Source organism: Miniopterus schreibersii, assembly GCF_964146895.1.
Source record: "Miniopterus schreibersii genome assembly, chromosome: 10".
NCBI lineage: Eukaryota > Metazoa > Chordata > Mammalia > Chiroptera > Miniopteridae > Miniopterus > Miniopterus schreibersii.
The window spans coordinates 74,544,719-74,562,549 of record NC_138110.1 but is presented as its reverse complement, the minus strand read 5'-3'; the positions used below and the strand labels follow the sequence as shown (position 1 = coordinate 74,562,549).

General features: G+C 48.6%; 1 protein-coding gene across 4 annotated transcripts in view; it reads right to left on the bottom strand.

Moving 5' to 3' along the window:
• RIN2 (Ras and Rab interactor 2) overlaps positions 1–15,901 on the bottom strand; it is a 148,501-nt gene extending 132,600 nt beyond the window's left edge. For 3 of the 4 annotated variants that reach the window (XM_081150164.1, XM_081150159.1, XM_081150161.1), the window contains exon 1: positions 15,310–15,555. The gene's annotated coding sequence lies outside the window, so the exon portion shown is untranslated. Of the gene's footprint in view, positions 1–15,309; positions 15,556–15,657 lie in introns of those variants that run through there. The other variant, XM_081150160.1, reaches the window with a different exon arrangement.
• Between the last annotated feature and the right edge of the window lie 1,930 nt (positions 15,902–17,831).

Genomic DNA, 17,831 nt, shown 5'->3' with positions numbered 1-17,831 from the left:
TTCCAGGTGACACGCTATAAGATGGAAACAGCCTGGGTCCCTGAGTCACCACCTGGAGGAGAGCCATCCAACCCACATAGCTAGACATACACCTTTATATGTTAAACTCCCGAAAGTTTGGGGTTCATTTGCTAGCCTTTCCTAACAAATGCCACCATCTGGTCAGGCTGCAGTCACTCTTCCATCTCTCTATTACTAGGAGCCCTGACATGAAATGAACAAAGGCCCTGCTCCCCACTCAGGACCTCTATTAGTGTCCTTACTTCACGTGAAATCATGAGAACAAATATCGAGTGCATACCTCAAGCCGATCAAACTTAAGTATTACATATGCATAACTCTTCTAATATTCTTTGTGGCAGGGGCTGTTCTTAGCTCCACTCCACATATGAAGAATCTGAGGCTCAGAGAGGTTAATTAATTTGCCTAGCTATCCACAGCTAGTACGTAGAGGCACTACAGCTCTAGGACACAAGCTCTTAGTCATAACACTCTGCCTCTCCACCCAGCCTTTGGTTTCAGCACCAGCCACCTCCTGGAGCACTGCACGGGTAAACTAGTACTGCTGTGAGCTATAGTGGTCTCGTAGTGATACCCCAATTCACAATGGCTTTGCTCTGCTTTAAGAGAGGCTTAGTACAGCCAGAGTTCAGGGGATGGCAGGGCATGCCATGCCTCAGCAGAGAATGAAACACCGCCTCCCACTGTGATTGTATTTTTTACTCAGAGTGTTTTATGGCCAGGGTTGTTCCATATAACACCATCTTCTGTGACATCAAGAACATAAAAAGCATAGAAAATGCTGGTTCTCTTTTCTTCCCCCTCAAATTTTTACTTATTTTAAAAAAATCAGAAAATTATCAGTTTGAAATTAGAGTTGCTGGGGGCAATAACTCCCCCCTCCCAAAATCCAAATGGCTCAGTTTAAAAAGTAGAATTTACAAAATCACGTATCTCAGAAAAGTAAGTAAAAACACTAGATGTCTTTCCTTCTAGATAAGACTGATTTCTCCCCAGAAAGATAAAAAGCAACTAATGATTTAAGATTCAAGTCAAACATAACTGTTATTCACCCCAGCAATATCCTAACAAATGACCTGCACAGCACAGTGATAGCACATCCAACAACTCTAAAGTGGTAAGTGTGCAAATTACATGAACTTGGATAAGTAATTCATTTTCCTAGAACTCAGTTTCTCCCGCTATAAAATTAGGTGGTAGAATTCAATGGTTTTTAGGGTCTTATTGGTCTATAAAGTTCTCGTCTATGTAAATACTCACACAACTTTAATTCACTATTTTGATCACCAATTACCATGCCTTTTTCTCCCCCAATCCTCACGGAGGATATACTTCTACTTATTTTAGAGAGAGAGGAAGGAGGGGAGGAGAGAAACATTGATTGGTTCCCTCCTGAACACGCCCCTCCTGGGGATCAAACCTGAAACCGAGGTATGTGTCCTGACTGGAAATTGAACCCCCAACCTTCCAGTTTACGGGACGACACTCCAACTAGCCGAGCTACCTGGCCAGAGCCTACTGCACCTTTTTTATAACACCTGGCAGCGAAGCATGTTCATGTAGACAATTTATAAATGCCTAGAAGCAAAATAACCTTTGCATTTCTAAAGTTATCTCTTCTATATCAGGAGACTATTTGTCCTTCCCAAATAAAAATATATTCAGGTAGACCCCAAACAGAAACATGATTTTCTTTTTCCATTGAAAATACAGCTTCTATAGCATGATTTGCCTTTCTAAGAAATTTCATTAGGTTTGGATGAAAATCACACCCTGTGAGACTGGATTATAGTACATGTTGATTGTAATCACAGGTCCCAAGCCTCCCAGCATTTATTTATGTTGTTTGTTTTTAAAAGAGTGAAATTTGACTTTAAATAAAGCAAAGTAAAAACCTAGGGATGCTCCAAAGCAAGGCTTTGCTCCACCTGAGCCAGGGATGGGGAACCTTTTTTCTGCCAAGGGCCATTTGGATATTTATAACATCATTTGTGGGCCATACAAAATTATCAACTTAAAAGTTAGCTATGAAAAAAGTTCCTAGATTTATTGAATTTTGAGTCTGCCTGCGGTTGCCTTGGCAGAGCCAGACCAAATGACTTCATGGGCCCTATTCGGCCTGTGGGCCGCACATCCCCCCTTCCTGAGCATTGCATTTTTGTTTGTTTTTTCATAGTATTTTTGAATTCATGGAATGCAAAGTGCAATAAAAGCTTTCGTGTGAATAGGAAATCCCCCTCATTAAATAACAGAGAAAGGAAAGACTTCATGTGAATAGGAAACCCCCCTTATTAAAAAGAAGGTCAATTTTCAGCAGGAAACATATAAAGTTGGGGGAAAAATACTGGCAAAAGTTTCCATTGTGAGTAAAGAAGGCCCCCGTTTACTTGACAGTTTAGTTTTAAATGATCATTTCCCGCAACCTGGAGGCTATGTGGGGGTCAGATTTAAGCAACAATTTACAAAAGCCTCTTTAATTCCTGTGGTGCAGTTTTATGGTAATTGGAGTGTGGATTTTAAACTCCTTGTGTTGAGGGGGAAACGTGTGAAGAATGGAGAACCAGCCCTGGCCAGGTGGCTCAGTTGGCTGAGAGTCATCCCTGCACTAAAAGGTTGCCGGTTCAATCCCCCGTCAGGGTGCGTCCTGGAGGCAACCGATCGTTGTTTCTCTCTCACATCAATGTTTCTCTCTCTCTTCCCCCACCCTCTCTTCCTCTCTGAAAATCAATAAAAGCATATCCTTGGGTGTGGGTGAAAAAATAAAAAGAGGTTGGAGAACTAACACCTTTCTCCTTGGTAAGGGAGACTGGGGCTCTCCGACCCTGGGTCTGCACTGTGTGGGACACCTGCTCTCATCTTCAGCTCCTGGAGCAAAGACCCCCCACTGGACAGGTGAGCAGGGAGCCACATGGGCAGAAAGAAGGACTGGACTGGGTGGGGTGGGGAGGGGGCCTCCTGGCTTGGAGAGGAAGGGGTCATGTGGACCAGGCCACCAGGGCTTAGCGTAAGCCCTACTTCTTGGGGCATGTCTCAGCCATAGCTGACTCCCCATATCCCTACAGTTTCCCAAGTGTAGCTCTAGGCCCTGGCCCATCACCTTTCTTCCCTTCCCAGCCCTTCTACTCCTATTTCCACAGAGGCCACTGGCCTCTGCATTTAAAAAACAGACAAACAAACAAACAAAATCCTAAACACTCTGCCATTACTGATGGAGAAAAAGGGTTATAAATCATCTCCTCCTGTCCCTTAAGGTCAGGAACAAGACAAGGAGGCCCACTTTTACCACTTGTATTCAACATGGCACTGGAAGTCCTAGTCACAGCACCTAGCCAAGAAAAAAAAATAAAAGGTATCCAAGTTCGAAAGGAGAAGTAAAATGATCTCTGTTCACTGATGACGTGATCTTATTTGCTAGATAACCTTATAGATTCCACCAACAAGCTTGGAACTAATAAAAGAATTCAGCAAAGTTGCAGGACACAAAATCGACACACAAGAATCAGCTGCATATCTAGACACTTACAGTGAACAATATAAGAGGAAATTAAGAAAACAAGTCCATTTACAACTGCATCAAAAAGAGGAAAATACTTAGAAATAAACTTAGCCAAGGAGTCAAAAGACTCGCATAACGAAAACTACAAAATATTGCTGAAAGAAGTTAAAGACACAAATAAATGGAAAGACACCCAGTATTCAATGGATTAATATTGTCAACACTACCCAAAGTGACCTACAGATTTAACGCAATTAAATGCTATGAAAAAAAACGAATGGCCTATTTTTGCAGAAAAAAAAAACCATCCTAAAATTCATATGGAATCTCCAGGGACCCTGAGTAACCAAAACAATCTCAAACAAGAACAAAGCTGGAGGACTCACACTTTCAAAACTTACTGCAAGTTTACTGTAGCTTTGTAGTACGTTAATTTCAAAACTGGTATAAAGACAGACATAAACACCAATGGAATGGAACAGAAAGCCCAGAAATAAACCCATGCATATATAGTGAAATGATTTTCTTTCTAAAAAAAAGACGTTTTTAACTGATTTGAGAGAGAGAGGAAGGGTGAGGGGGGGAGAGAGAAGCATCGATAAGCTGCCTCCTACACACCCCCAAGTGGTGATCAAACACGAAACCCAGGCATGTGCCCTAATGGGGAATCAAACCAGGGACCCCTCAGAGACATAGCTCAACCAACTGAGCCACACCAGCCAGGGCTATACAGTGTGATGATACTCAGCAAGGGTGCCAAGGCCGTTCCATGAGCAAGGACAGTCTTTTCAACAAACAGAGACAGAAAAACTGCATATCCACATGCAAAAGGATGAAGTTAGTTCCTTACGTTACACCATCTACAAAAACTAACTCAAAGCGGACCAAAGCATAGGAACTAAAGCTATAAAACGCTTAGAAGAAAATATAGGAGGAAAGCTTTGAGACATTGGATATGGCAATTATTTCTTGAATATGACAACAACAAAAATTAGTTAAGCTACATCAAGATTAAAAGCATGTGTACCTCAAAGGACACAAGCATCTGAGCAACTCAGAACGGAAGAAACTACTTACAAATCATATATCTGATAAGAGATGAGCATCTGGAATATATAGAGAACCTCTACAACTCAACAACAAAAACAAACAACTGGATCCAAAAGTGGGCAAAAAGCTTGAATAAATATTTATCCAAGGGAGATCATCAACAAGCTAATGAGAGATGCTCAGCATAACTAATCATTAGGAAAAGGCAAAACAAAACCACAATGAGATACTATGGTAGACCTATTAGGAAGAGAGATTGGAGAGTAAAGCATTTAATAAGATGCCGCATGGACCATACCAACCTTAGGTGGGACACGCACGTACTCAATAAATGTCAGCTCTCACGATTACTACTAGTGCTATCAACAGTCTCTATCAACAGTCTGGACCCTATCAACAGTCTCTTGACAAAATCAAGTGGTCTCAGCAGCCAGGCACATCTCCACCGGCCTCAGAAGCCCTGTGCTAGAGGGAGCCACATGTGAATGGCTTAGGTCCCAACTTCAAAGGGGCTCCGTTTGCAGGAAACATCTGCAGCTAAGTGAAATGAACCAGCGGCTAAACCTTGAGTGGCAACGTTTTCAGACTTTGGATGACATATTTAGAAACAGAAAATTCTGCACTTGTTACCGCCCTGCTCCATAAGTTGCCTTAGGGCAGCATCTTCATAGCCTTTCCTTAGGCAATTTTATGCTCCCCTGGCTTCACACACACTGAAAGCGGCTCACGATGTATTTGCAGCCCGAAGCTCCCTTTTGAGCTCCAGATCCTGGCGCCAGCCTCCTTGACAGGTCTGCTGGGTCCTCACAGGCGCTTCGGAGTTAACCTATACAAATGGAGCTCTTTATTGTCACTTCCTTTGCTCCCAGATTTACCATCTGGGTCAATGGCACCTCCATTAACCTGAGTGGCCGTCTGAGAAGCTCAAGGCCATCCTGGATGTCCCTCTCTTCAACACCCTCACATCAAATCCATTACTGAGCTCTGCTGGGTCGTTCTCTAAATTTTCCCTCTAATTCTTCCCTCGAGTCCAAAGCCACCCTCTGAAGGGTCACAGTCTTCTCCCATCTGGTCTTTTGAGGTCACCCCTGTCCCACTGAAACCCTTTCTGTAACCAGCAGTCAGGGTGATCTTTTTAATGATAAAATTCTATTCTATCAGCCTCCTCACAAGACATAACGATGATTGGATGGGGACAATGGCCATGAGGATTCTAGAAAGTACAAAAGTGGGCACTCCATTTTTCAGTACCTAACACATAGTAGGTACTCAATAGCACTTTGAATGAAAGGGTTTCACTCCCTTCTGCCCTTTTTCTAGAATAGGAATGACTTTCTTTCTTTGTTTTTAAATATGTTTTTATTGATTTCGGAGAGAGGAAGGGAGAGAGAGAGAAACATAAATGATGAGTGATTGATCGGCTGCCTCCTGCACGCCCCCAGCTGGGGATCGAGCCCACAACCGGCGCCTGTGCCCTGACTGGGAACTGAACCATGAACCTCCTGGTTCATAGGTCGACACTCAACCACTGAGCCACGCCAGCCAGGCAGGAATGATTTTCTATAGGCGCTTCCAATTCCTTCATGCACCACAGTGGCAGAAGACTAGGGGCAACCACAGCCTTTCCAAAGTACATGGTCCTCTCCCATCTTCTGCAATCTCCGGCTCTTGGTCTTTTCCCCACCTCTTCTCTAGTTGCAAAAATATCATTTTTATCACATGCTCCTCCAAGAAAAATACAATGTGCCCAGTCTGCATTCCTATCTGACTTTCTGCGGAAACAGGAATCACAGTTGGTGCCGATGGGGGCTTCATGCTACTGCATCCCATTCTCTTAAGCAACGCCAAGGGTCTCCCTCCTGCTTCAGTGAGCTGGGCTTGGGCGCTGGGGGAGGAGGGAGAACTGAGAATGGAGTCAGTTTGAGACCCATTATGTAATCTGAGTTCAGGAACCCGCACTCTGCTTTTACCAATTTTCTGTGAGGAAAAAAGAGGGAAACGTGGAAAGGCCTCCAAATCCTGCCCAGGTGTGAGAACAGTCATCCCACGGGACAGGACCCCGGAGGCAGAAGGAACCTCCAAGGTCACGGGGGCCGCTGCTGACTCCAGCAGAAAGCAAGGGCATGACCCTGAGTTTTACAGAAAGCTAAATTTATTCCTTTTGTTTTTATATCATATGTATATCATATATTATGATAATTCTATATTATAGAATATATTTTACTATTTTATTTTTATTGCCACACTTTATGATGTTATTTTTAATAGCAGCTGCCATTAGAACTGTGTTATCAGGAATTTTCAAGTTCTATTGTTTGTCTTCCAAATACAGTCATTTGGCCTCCAGCACAGCCTAAGCCAGCAGCAAGAAGCTGTGCTTCGTCAAACGCTGACCTCTCGGGGGCCCTGGCACCTAATGATGTCACTGAGTGATCACTGAAACCAGCCTGGGGGGTTTAAGGGACAGCATCTCGCCAAACCAATAGTCAAAACCACTCCCTTCACCTGCCCATTTCTTTATGCCTTCAGCTCCCATTCTTGACTGCTCCCCACTCCTGAGAGGGTGCTAAGGACCCCCGCCCCATCAGAACAAGGCAGAAGAGAGGAGATTTCCTTCAGGCACTCTGACCAAGGAGTAACGATTTCCTACTGAGGATGCCCGACTGTTCTCCCTGTGTGCGCACTGCTCACGCTTTATGGACATTTGATCATCTCTAATGATACTTTATACCCTGTGATAGGTTGAATTGTGTCCCCTAAAAAAGATGTGTTGGAGTCCTAGTCCTCAGGACCACAAAGATGCCCTTATTTTATGTAGATTTAGTCAAGTTCATATAAGTCATTAGATGGGCCCTAATCCAGTATGACAGGTATCCTTAAAAAGGGGGGACATTTAGACAGACAGCCATGGAAGGAAGGCAGGGCGATATGGTGAAATGCAGGGATCCCCCCATGTGAGGATGCAGGCAGGGACTGGAGGGAAGTGTCACAGGCCAAGGACTGCCTGATGTGGCCAGAGGCTAGGAGACAGGCATGGGGCAGCTCCTGCTTTAGCACCTTCAAGGGGCGCAGGGCCCGTGATTGTGGGCTTCGGCTCTCCAGAAATATGAGACAATAAATTTCTATTGTCTTACGCTACTAGGTTTGTGGTACTTTGTTATGACCGCCCTAGGAAACTAATACACCTTCCTATTCCCACACAGAGATACTCTGGAGATATTATAGGGTAGATGCTAAACTTATTCCTATTTATTTACTTATTTTTAAATCCTCACCTGAGGATATTTTTTCCATTGGCTTTTAGAGAGTGGAAGCAGGGGTGGGGGGGAGAGAGACATCTATTGGCTGCCTCCTGCATGAGCCCCGACGGGGGCCGGAGATCGAACCTGCAATCAAGGTAGTGTGCCCTTGACCTGGAATCGAACCTCAACCCTTCATCAGTCCACAAGCCGACGCTCTAACCGCTGACCCAAACCAGCCAGGGGTAAATTTATTCCTTTTGTTTTTATATTATGTGTACATATAATAAATACAAAGGTGACTGCCTGGACGGTGAGGGTGTGTGTTACCATTTCCTGACATGATGAAGAAATTCTCCTTCAGATCTTACTGTTCTCTGGTCTCCGAGACCCACCGTTCTCAATGTCCCCCACCCGACTCCTCCTCAGTTACTCTTTCAGGAACCCACAGCCAGCAATGGAAACAAGGCGTTACCTATTCCCAAGAAAGATATTTACATATTTATAGGCATCTTGCGGTTATAGTGAATATTTCCCATAAAATCTAAGGACATAAAAATCTGCAGCAGAATTGTGGGAAATAAACATGGTCCAGAAGCATCGAAGGTGGACCAGAAAGCCATACACACCACCACTTGCGGCCGAGGGCTGGTAAGAAACTCCAGCTCCGCACACCCTCACAAGAGGAAGTCGCAGAAAGACGTACGGATTCTTCCTAACTGTGCGGCTGCTGGATCCTGTGACGCTGAGAACAAGCGTCCGAGACCGTGGCCGGTGCTGCCAGTGCTCTGCTGCGTGCCCTCGGCTCCCTTCCCGTTTTCACTCCCCCACCAGCACCTGTCTCTGCGGCAGGACCTTCGGGCTCCTGGGACCTGCTTCAGAGGGGGCTGGGGTGCGTGGGGCAGTGCTCAGCCAAGCCTGGCCAACACAGAGCTGTGAGTACTCTAGGAACCTGGCCTCTGATCCGCCCACTCTGGTGGGTCCTGCACTGTCTCCAGAACTTTTCGGTGAAGAACTCCCCTTATCTCCTCTTATAGACAAAGGAGGCCAAGATTCCACTTAAATTTAAAAAACAACAACAAGAAACCCACAATCTTCTACAGCACCTGAGCATTTCTACAACAGGACTGTGCCGCCCAGGTCAGTGATGACAAGTTTCCCTTCCACTCTCCCCAGCTCTCCACAAATTCTCTAGGACATGACACTGCTCTAAATTGCCCTCCGTTTGTCCCAAGTGTGGAGCTCTTGCCTCCCTCCTTGGGCTGAAAGCTCTCAAAGGGCCTGAACCATGTCCTCTCCCTGCTCCACACTTTGCAGGACCCAAGAGGGGAAGCTCGTGTCCTGAGTGGAGCCACGATGAACAACGCATTCTTTTCCCAAACGTCCCACATGACTCATGATTCTTTGCACTTGACACTCTTGCCTGAGATCCACTTGTTGCTGGCTGTCACCACCTAATCCCTCCTTCTGACAGATTCTGCCGGAATCCTTTTCTGACACCGGGACAGGGTAAAGCACCTCTTCTCTATGCGACCACGTACCCTTGAATAGAAAGAGGTCACTCTGCCCTTCCCTAGCCCCCACTCTTTGAAACGACTCCACCTCCAGTAGGTACCGGTGAAGACAGAGTTATGCCAGGGGATGGCCATAAATGGAGGGGGTTACTTGTATTGTTTAGATCACCTGCATGCCTAAGGTCACCCTGTACACTGTTTAGGCAAAAACATTAGCTTAAAATGTTAGGCAAAATTGGGGTATGAGAGGAATTTTCCCAGAGGAATATTGTAATACCAAATATGTGTTAGGTATGTGTTAAGACAGGAATCCCAGAACACAGGTAGAATGGGGGAGCAGGGGCGAGGCCAGATGGCCAGCAGAAGGCTCCCACCACCACGGGGAGAGGGACAGGGAACTGCTGGTCTGGCTGCCACTTCATTCATCAGACTATTCTACAGAACAAATAAGAAGCTTTGAGGAAACCACCCCAAACGGAGCACCTTCATCAGCCTCTGCTGCACCCCCTTCCCTGTGCTTATTTTAAATGACACCTTTTTAAAAAAGACACAAGCCTCTGTCTTTGTTGTCTTTCAGATCTCTAAATTGCCAAGGGGAAAAACAAGTGCAAAGGAAAATAATAAAGGACTTTAATTAGGTGTTTTCAAGTTCAAACTTGACAAGTGTGTCTCCCCAGTCAAGTAGTGACTACACTGTCCTGTTCTCACCTGTTTGTAAGTATCCCCTGCTACTTAAACATTAGCTTAAAATATTAGGCAAAATATTACGGCCCTGCTAGACTGGAGGGCCCTCAGGCCAGGAGTCAGTTATACAGGGGAACCTGACAGTCGGATCACAAAGGAACCCTGGAGTCCCTGGGAGTCTGCCAGGATCTCACACTGCGACCAGCACCAGCGCAGAAACCAGAAGCCACCATGACTCTGCAGAACCAGTCTGGTTAGTGTTTTCTTCCCCAGGCACCCCGCCGATGGGTCAGCAGTATGGTCCTGTTAGCAAAGGTAGTTGGCTAGTGATTAATAGAGAGAGAGAGCTCAAAGAGAACCAGACATTAAGAAGCCTAATAAACTGGGGAGCTGAATCAGACACTGAACCTGCTTGTTTCGCTAGGAGTTACAGCTTCACAGTCCCCAGGGCATCCTCTGCCTTCAGGACCGAACCCCCCCCCCCAAACGCCAATCTAGAACTCTGAAAGTTGAGTGGGACCAGCCAAATACTGCATGATTTACAGAGCTGGGGAGAGGGGAGAGGGGAGCCTGTTGCCGTCATAATTAGCTGGTTAATATTAATAATAGAAAGAGAGCAAAGGGGAGGCCAGACATGATAACCACGGTCATCTGGGCAGCTTCACCAGGAAGCTAGAGCTTCATACTCCCCAGGGAACCCCCACTCCATTTCCTGCACATCACTGGGGAAAGAGATGGAACAAAGGGGGAGATGGGTGCGTGGCCAGTGAAGTCAGGGTGAGGTAGGGAAGGTGCTTGCCTGTCGGTCTGGCCTGGGAACCATGGATTGGCTGGGGGGTGGACTCCATCAAAAGCACACAAAATCTTGGAATGTTAAAATCGCCCAGACGAAGAGTTCCCTCTCCTCTTGCTCACTTTTGTTTGTTCTCCTGTCCTGTGACGTCCACTCGCCCTGCGCGGCCTGGGCTCTCTCCATGGCCATGTGGCCTTAGGAAGCTGAATCCATATCCAAAGCAAGTTCTGCTCTGACCTTTCTGCTCCTCCTGTGGTATCACTCTGGGTAAGTTCATCAACTGGAGACAGCTTCAGCGTCTCCAGTGCCTCAACGACTTCCTGTGTTGAAAACTTACTGAAAATTTCTATCTGGGTAACACACAGGACTTTTAAACTCAACAGGTTAAAAATCACAACCGGTATTTCCTTTCCACTTTCTTCCATGGCCATACATGCAGGAGTGAGTGCCGGTGCGGGTGCATGAGCGTGCACGTCTCACACACACACAAAGTGCTAAACCCCCACCCTGCCACACACACACATCTATCTGATAGGTGTCCATTTTTCTCAAAACATTCCTTTCCTTGACTTCTGTGATACTACTCTATTCAATACAGATAGCAGGGGCTACTTAGTGTTCATGCTTTGGAAAAACCTATGAGACAAACCTATGAGATAAATTTGCTCAGTGCTGGAGATCTAGAAGTATCTGCAGGTGGGCAGTAAATTCACCCAGCTATGTTTCTCTGATCAGGGTATCACTTCCCAAGGCTCCACTCCTCTGCTAGACCACAACTCTTCTCTGAACCCCTTAAATAGGAACTCCAGCTTCCCCAGTTCATCTCCTCTCTTAAATGCAACAGTCTGAAGAGCCAGCGTTACAGATCTGTGAAAAGTGCCTGATATTACTCTAGTAGGTTGTAAGAAAAGTCTTTTTAAAAAACACAATTTTAAACAATGGGTGCACGTGAACTGGGGGCTACCATCAGTAGCCCTTTTTTCCAGGTCAGGGGCACCCAGTGAGTGTTGCTACCTTTTCATGAGTACACACTAACACCATCCACATTGCCATCTCCCCAGGAGAGAGGAAGTGAGACAACTGAAAACTCAGGGTGTATTACTTTCCCATTCAATGGAGGTAATCAACCAAAATGTACCATCAGAATCAGCACCCCTAAATTGCCACTCCACGCACACAGCTGCACTTGAAGCATTTTCAGGGAAGGCTGAGTGAGGTCTGCAGGCTTCTGGGCAGCATGAAGACAGAGCTCTCTAGGGCCTGTTTGCATTTTTTATCAGACTCCTGAGCTCCCTCAGATCTGACTCACCTTAACCAGGGTCACAGAAACTGGCAGACCAACAATTTACTCTAGATTACAAGAGGGGATTAGGTTTAACATCCAGAATATACATTTTTACTGTCCTGAGTGCCAGCATTTTTCAGAGACTGCCGAGATGTCAGAAGGTAAACTAAAAACCATTGGACTGAACTAAACAGTTCCCAAAGTGGAGCCCTTGGAACACTGGATCCAGCAGATGCTTCACAAGAAAGTGTGTTCTGTGGCCAAATGAAGCTGGCAAATGTTCCATATTATGGCATCATCCTAGAAAGTCCCAATGCATATTATAATGATAAAGGCACTTGAAGCCCTGTATTGGAATGCCTATTTAACATTAGCATTACTCTAATATATGCATTTTACTACTGTACTTCTTTAGTAATTTTTTAGCAAAGTTACCTCCTAAAACACAACTGGGTAAATTCTCCTCTAGACATACACTGAGCACAGCTGCCTCTAGCAAGTCAGCTGTGCTCAGATCCAGTGAAATGATTACTGGATCTGAGCCCTGGTTTTTGCTTTGGTACTTCGACTGACCTCTCCAGGCCTCTGTTTTCTCACCTACCAAACGGAATTAATAATACTGTTGTGAGAAACAACTGAGGTATCATCTCTAAAAGCATTTTATAAAGTGCCATAAAAATATGATTCTCTACTAATGACCTACTTCTTGCTATATAACTCCTCAAAATGCATTCCTAGCCCTGGCCGGTGTTGTTCAGTTGGTTGGAGCATCATCCCGTGCACCGAAGGGTCACGGGTTCAATTCCAGGTCAGGGCACATACCCAAGTTGCAGGTTCGATCCCCGGTTGGGGTTCGGACTGGAGGCAATCAATCAATGTTACTCTTTCACACTGATGTTTCTCTCTCTCTCCATCTCCCTTCCTTTCTCTCTAGAATCAATGAAAAACATATCCTTGAGTGAGGATTTTTTTTTTAAAGGCATTTATAAAGAGATATTTTTGTTCATTCTTTCAATACCCATCCCTTGAGTGCTAATCAGTAAGAGTTATGCCCTGGCTTTCGACCTTAGGAAGTTCAGACAGTGGGGAAGTGGGGTTCACTGCATATTGCTCATAAGTGATACACACACAAGTAATTCTGGGATGCTAAAGTGGGTACCCTGCCAGGAAAAGGAGGAGGGAGGTCAGGGAAAGCTTCCCAGCTGAAATCTTAGGAATCTTGAAGGATCATTAGGCGAGTTGGATGTATAAGGGGAGTGGGACATAGTGCCAGAATGATATAATGTGGGGAGTATGTGAAGAATGGGACCAATTAAGGTTGACCTCCCAGGCTGCATGCCCTTGCACAGAGGAGAAATGAGTTATCTGTCTCTTCTAAGCAGAGGCAGAGATTTAGCTCGGTAAGGAGGCTGTTTCTAGAGAGTAGAACTCCTCTTTTGAGGACAGTAGTGACCCCTGAATTTGGAGAAGGACTGGGGGATCTTGGGTGGGGATAAGAGGGCTGCTGGGAAGTTGCCTCTAAACAACCACATACCACAGTCCTAGAGGGAGTCAAGCTCCTGCCATCAACCCCTGCATGGGGGTCAAGTATGAGCTATTTTAGGTTTTTTCTGCTCAGATAATCTGTCTTCAGGAGAATGTCACTAGACAAGGAGGTCCTGGTAGCAGGCTGGGCTCCTTTCAGGTCCCCAGCCTCCGAATGCTGAGAACAGAGTCCCCAAACCTCAGAGCTACTGTCACCCACCAGCTGCCTTCTCCAGTCCCAACTGCAAGGGCCTCTCACTGTTCCAGGCCCCTCCCAGTCCCTGGCTCCTGACACCCCCTATGGAGGTCCAGAGCACTGGGAATTCACCAGTGTTCCAGAGACATACTGGAACCTGAGGCAAAAGAAAATGTGTGCCTCCAGGTACACTTATCAAAATATCCCCCCCATATTTGGACTGGGTAAAAAGTAAATAAAAGCTCTACAGTCCAAAAACATGACTGTGTATAAAGCTGCCATTGCCTAATCCATTACATGTCATTGTCAACCCTCATAAACCCCCAAGGGGGGACCAGGCACACTGAGGGTGCCTAGAAACAACTGTTCCCATTGCACAGGATGCAGAGTCCTAACAACCCATCTTTATTTCAAATGCTGGTATTTTGTTCATCGCGGATTTTTTTACATTAACTTTGATTTTTAAAAAAAATATTGCATTAAAATACTATTTATCTTGATTACTGAGAACCACCAAGTGTTTATTTTTGCTGCAATATTTACACAGTCCTGGTGGTTGAGGAATGCTGAGGTTTCCTGGTTAATAACAGCATGTTCCTAAGAAACCCCAGCGTTCCTGAAACCCTTAGGCCTGCAGGAAAGTGCGGCTCCAGTGCAAGCAAGGTCAGTGTTGGCCTCCTCTGCTGAACTCGGAAAGCCCTGAGGATTTGAGAGCTTTAAGCGCGGGGCCTCTCTGGGCCCAGGGGGCCGGCATTGCCCTGTATTTCTTGGCAGCACATTACAGACTCTAAAGTTGGATTCTGCAAACCCTGCGGTCTCCTGGCCGTCCAGGGGCGCCCTGTGATGGCTGGGTGGACGCTGAGCCGCTGGGAATAGAGGCCAAGGGTGGAGACCTCCAAGTGGGAAAGTGGCCCTTCCCTGTCCCTTTCCCGCAGGAATCCTGGGCTGCGCCGCCATCAATCAACCTCCGCCGCAGCCCTTCGCCCCCAGCCGGGGCTCCCCGACCCCCTCCAGCCGAGGCCGCTTCCCCGGGGAGAAAGTCCCGGCTCCGCGCCGGGCGCGCGAGCTGCGCGACCCCCGATCCCGCCCGCGCGCGCTCGGCACCGCGCAGCGTCCCCGCAGGTAGCGCTCCGCGGAGGTCGCTACCTCCCGGTCCCCGCACCCTCGGCACGCACACACCCGCTCCCGGAGCCGCCGCGCCGCCAGCCCCTAGCTGCCCCGCACGCCGCCCCGCAGAGGTCAGCCGAGGATACCCCGCGGCCGTGCCAGGAGCGGCGGCCGCCTCGCAGCGCCGTCACGTCGCCCTGCCCGGGCCGTGGCGTCCCCACTCCCTCGCGCCCCCTCCGGCCTCAGCCCCCAGGACCTCCGAGGTCTCCCCGGACGCGAGCGGAGTGTGAAAGCAGCTCCCCGCGCCTGGAAACCCGCACAGACCCCGCCTGCGGCCCGCAGTCTCCCGCGGCGCTGGGTGCGCGCACAGGGGGTGGGGTCTCGCTGCTGCGCCCCTTACCTCGCGTGGGCCCTCCCCGCAGGTCCCGGAAGCGAGGGCGACCGGAGCCCCGCGGACTAGCGCGGGGCTGGGTTTCCCCACCGGGGAGGCGCAGGCGGAGGAGGAGGAGGAGGAGGAGGAGGAAGAGGAGGGGGAGGGGAAGGAAGGGGGAGGGGAGGGAGAGAGGGAAGGGCTTTGTGTCAGCCTCGGGCCCTCCCCTGGCTCCAGCGCGAGCAGCCACCGTCGCCCCCTGCACCTCGAGGGGGTGACCGACGGGGCGAGGCCGGCGCCTGCGCGCCCCGGGGTCCCGCCACCCCTCCCCTAGGCCCGCGCTCCCCGCCCCTCCGGACGCGCAGCCGCCGCACTTACCCTGGGACCGGGAACGCCGGCTGCGACGCGGGAGAGCCGGGCCCAGAAAGTTTATCTAACCCGCAGCCCGCTTGGGCCGACGGGCTCCCGGCCCGCGCCGCCGCCGCAGCCGCCCGTCTCCTCTGCGCTCCCGGGGCGGGGGCGCGGCTCTGTCCTCGGAGCTCGGTCCCCGTCCCCCTGCTCTCCGCGCATCGTGGAGCGGCGCACACGCGCCCCTTCCCGGGGCGGGCCCGCCGCCCAGCCGCACACCCGGCGGAGGCCTGCGGCCCTTTGTCCCGCCACCGGGGGCTTTGCTCGGGGTCGCGGCGAAGGGGGCCCCCCAGCCCCGCCCGGCTCGGGGAGCGCGAGCAGCGGGGCGGCGGATGTGGTTTGCTCCGCGCTGGGGACCTTTATCCCGCGGAGGGCCGGCGACAGGGACGGGCTGGAGGCTGGGGCTGGGGCTGGGCGCTGGGCGGGCTCCCCGCCGGGACCGAGCCGGGCGGTCCCCGCCGCGCCTCCTGCCCATCCTCCCTCGTCCCCGCCGGGGAGAGCGCTTTTGGGCGAGAAACTGCTAACAGAGGTAGAGTGACCGGAGTAGCTGGTTTTGCAAAAAGAGCTAAGACACCTGTTCTGGAAAAAAGCAGAAAAAAAGAAACGGAGAAAGACCTTCATTTTGTTCTTGTTCTGCTTTAGATCAGCAGCAGAAGAAACTTATTGGTGTCAGTTCTTGTGAATCCTGCCTTCGAAAACACCAAGATTTATTGTCATTTATAATCAGTTCAGCCGGCAGGAAAATAACCCACTGCTCCCACGGTTCTGTTCCAAGTCACCCATTCAATAAATAATTGAGCACCTGCTAAGCTCCTGACACTGAGTCAATGCTTGGGATATGCTGGAACAGAAAGAGCTCCTGGCCCTGGCGGGGCTGGCTTTCTGGAGGGGTGGGGGTCGGGTGCAGGAGTCTACGCAAATATCACAGAGTGCACTTACACAAACCTAGGTGATGTAGCTTACCACTGTGGACGAAAAAGGGCCACATACTACCCCTGACAAGCTCAGGGGAGGCCTGAGCCGCAGCCTTACAGAGACCTGAAGCAGAGGCCTTGGCTCTTGCCTTCTTGAGGGAAAAATTCAGTCAAGAGACAAAGTGCAGCAAGGTAAGCAAGAATTTATTGGCCGCAGCGAAAGCACACTCAGGACAGTGAAACAAGGAAGGGCTTAGCATAGAGGAAGCAACAGGAGTGAGTGCCCAGGCTGGGCTGCTTTAGCTCGCTGGAAAGTCAGAGAAAAGGGAGCATCGGAAACAGGTTCAGAGGGTTAGCCCAGGATGAGCTGCTGATGCCCACTGCTCCCCTGGCTGCAAGTTTCATGGGGACCCTTGGTGTTAGGAGATATGTGCCTGTGGGGGATGTAGAGGGGTGAGGCAAAGGCATAGGGCATGCTGCCCAAGGAGAGAGCACCCTGGGTCCTTTGTCTTGAGGGTTATTTCTCTCTCACAAGCTGGAACCTTAGGGGAGGCTTCAGGGGAGGGTTTCTGCAGAATATTCATCAGTTTTCCAGGTGGGCTCTTTCAGGGTCTTAGTCTCCACTGATTGGTCAGGGCCAGGGCAGGGAGTCATTAGTCAGTGCAGCTGGTCCTGGCATCACCCAATGGGTTTGCTGCTTTTCTGGGCCTGGAGCTAAAATACAACTGAGGCCTAGATGTTCTCTCTAGGGAGGGAAGATCAGGGGGGTCTAAACCACATGACCAGGGATATGCTGGGGGAGGAAAGGTTATCCTGGGGACTAGGTCCTTGTTTGCCTAGTTTTCCCGGGTGCTCACGTATATCTAACTGCCGACCACAATAGGATGATCTGAAATTAAAACTTTCTCACTAAAAGCAGTCCTTGGCTTTTTCCCCCCTAACAAAGGTCAATCTTTACCTTAACTGAGCCTGTTTTCTTTTTTTACATCTATAGTAACACACCTGATAACATACCTTTAAAATATCAAAGTGATTTCCTTTTTTCTGTACACCTCAAAGCACAACTACTGCACCAGAGCAGAGACCACAAACCCCCTCATTGTTATTATTATGATGTTGTTGACTCTTAACATCATATACCCACAAATGTAAAAGAAGTATGTCTATTCCTTTAACTCTTTATCCAATCCCAGAGATTTCCCTGCTTTGCTTTCTCCCACCTCCCTAATC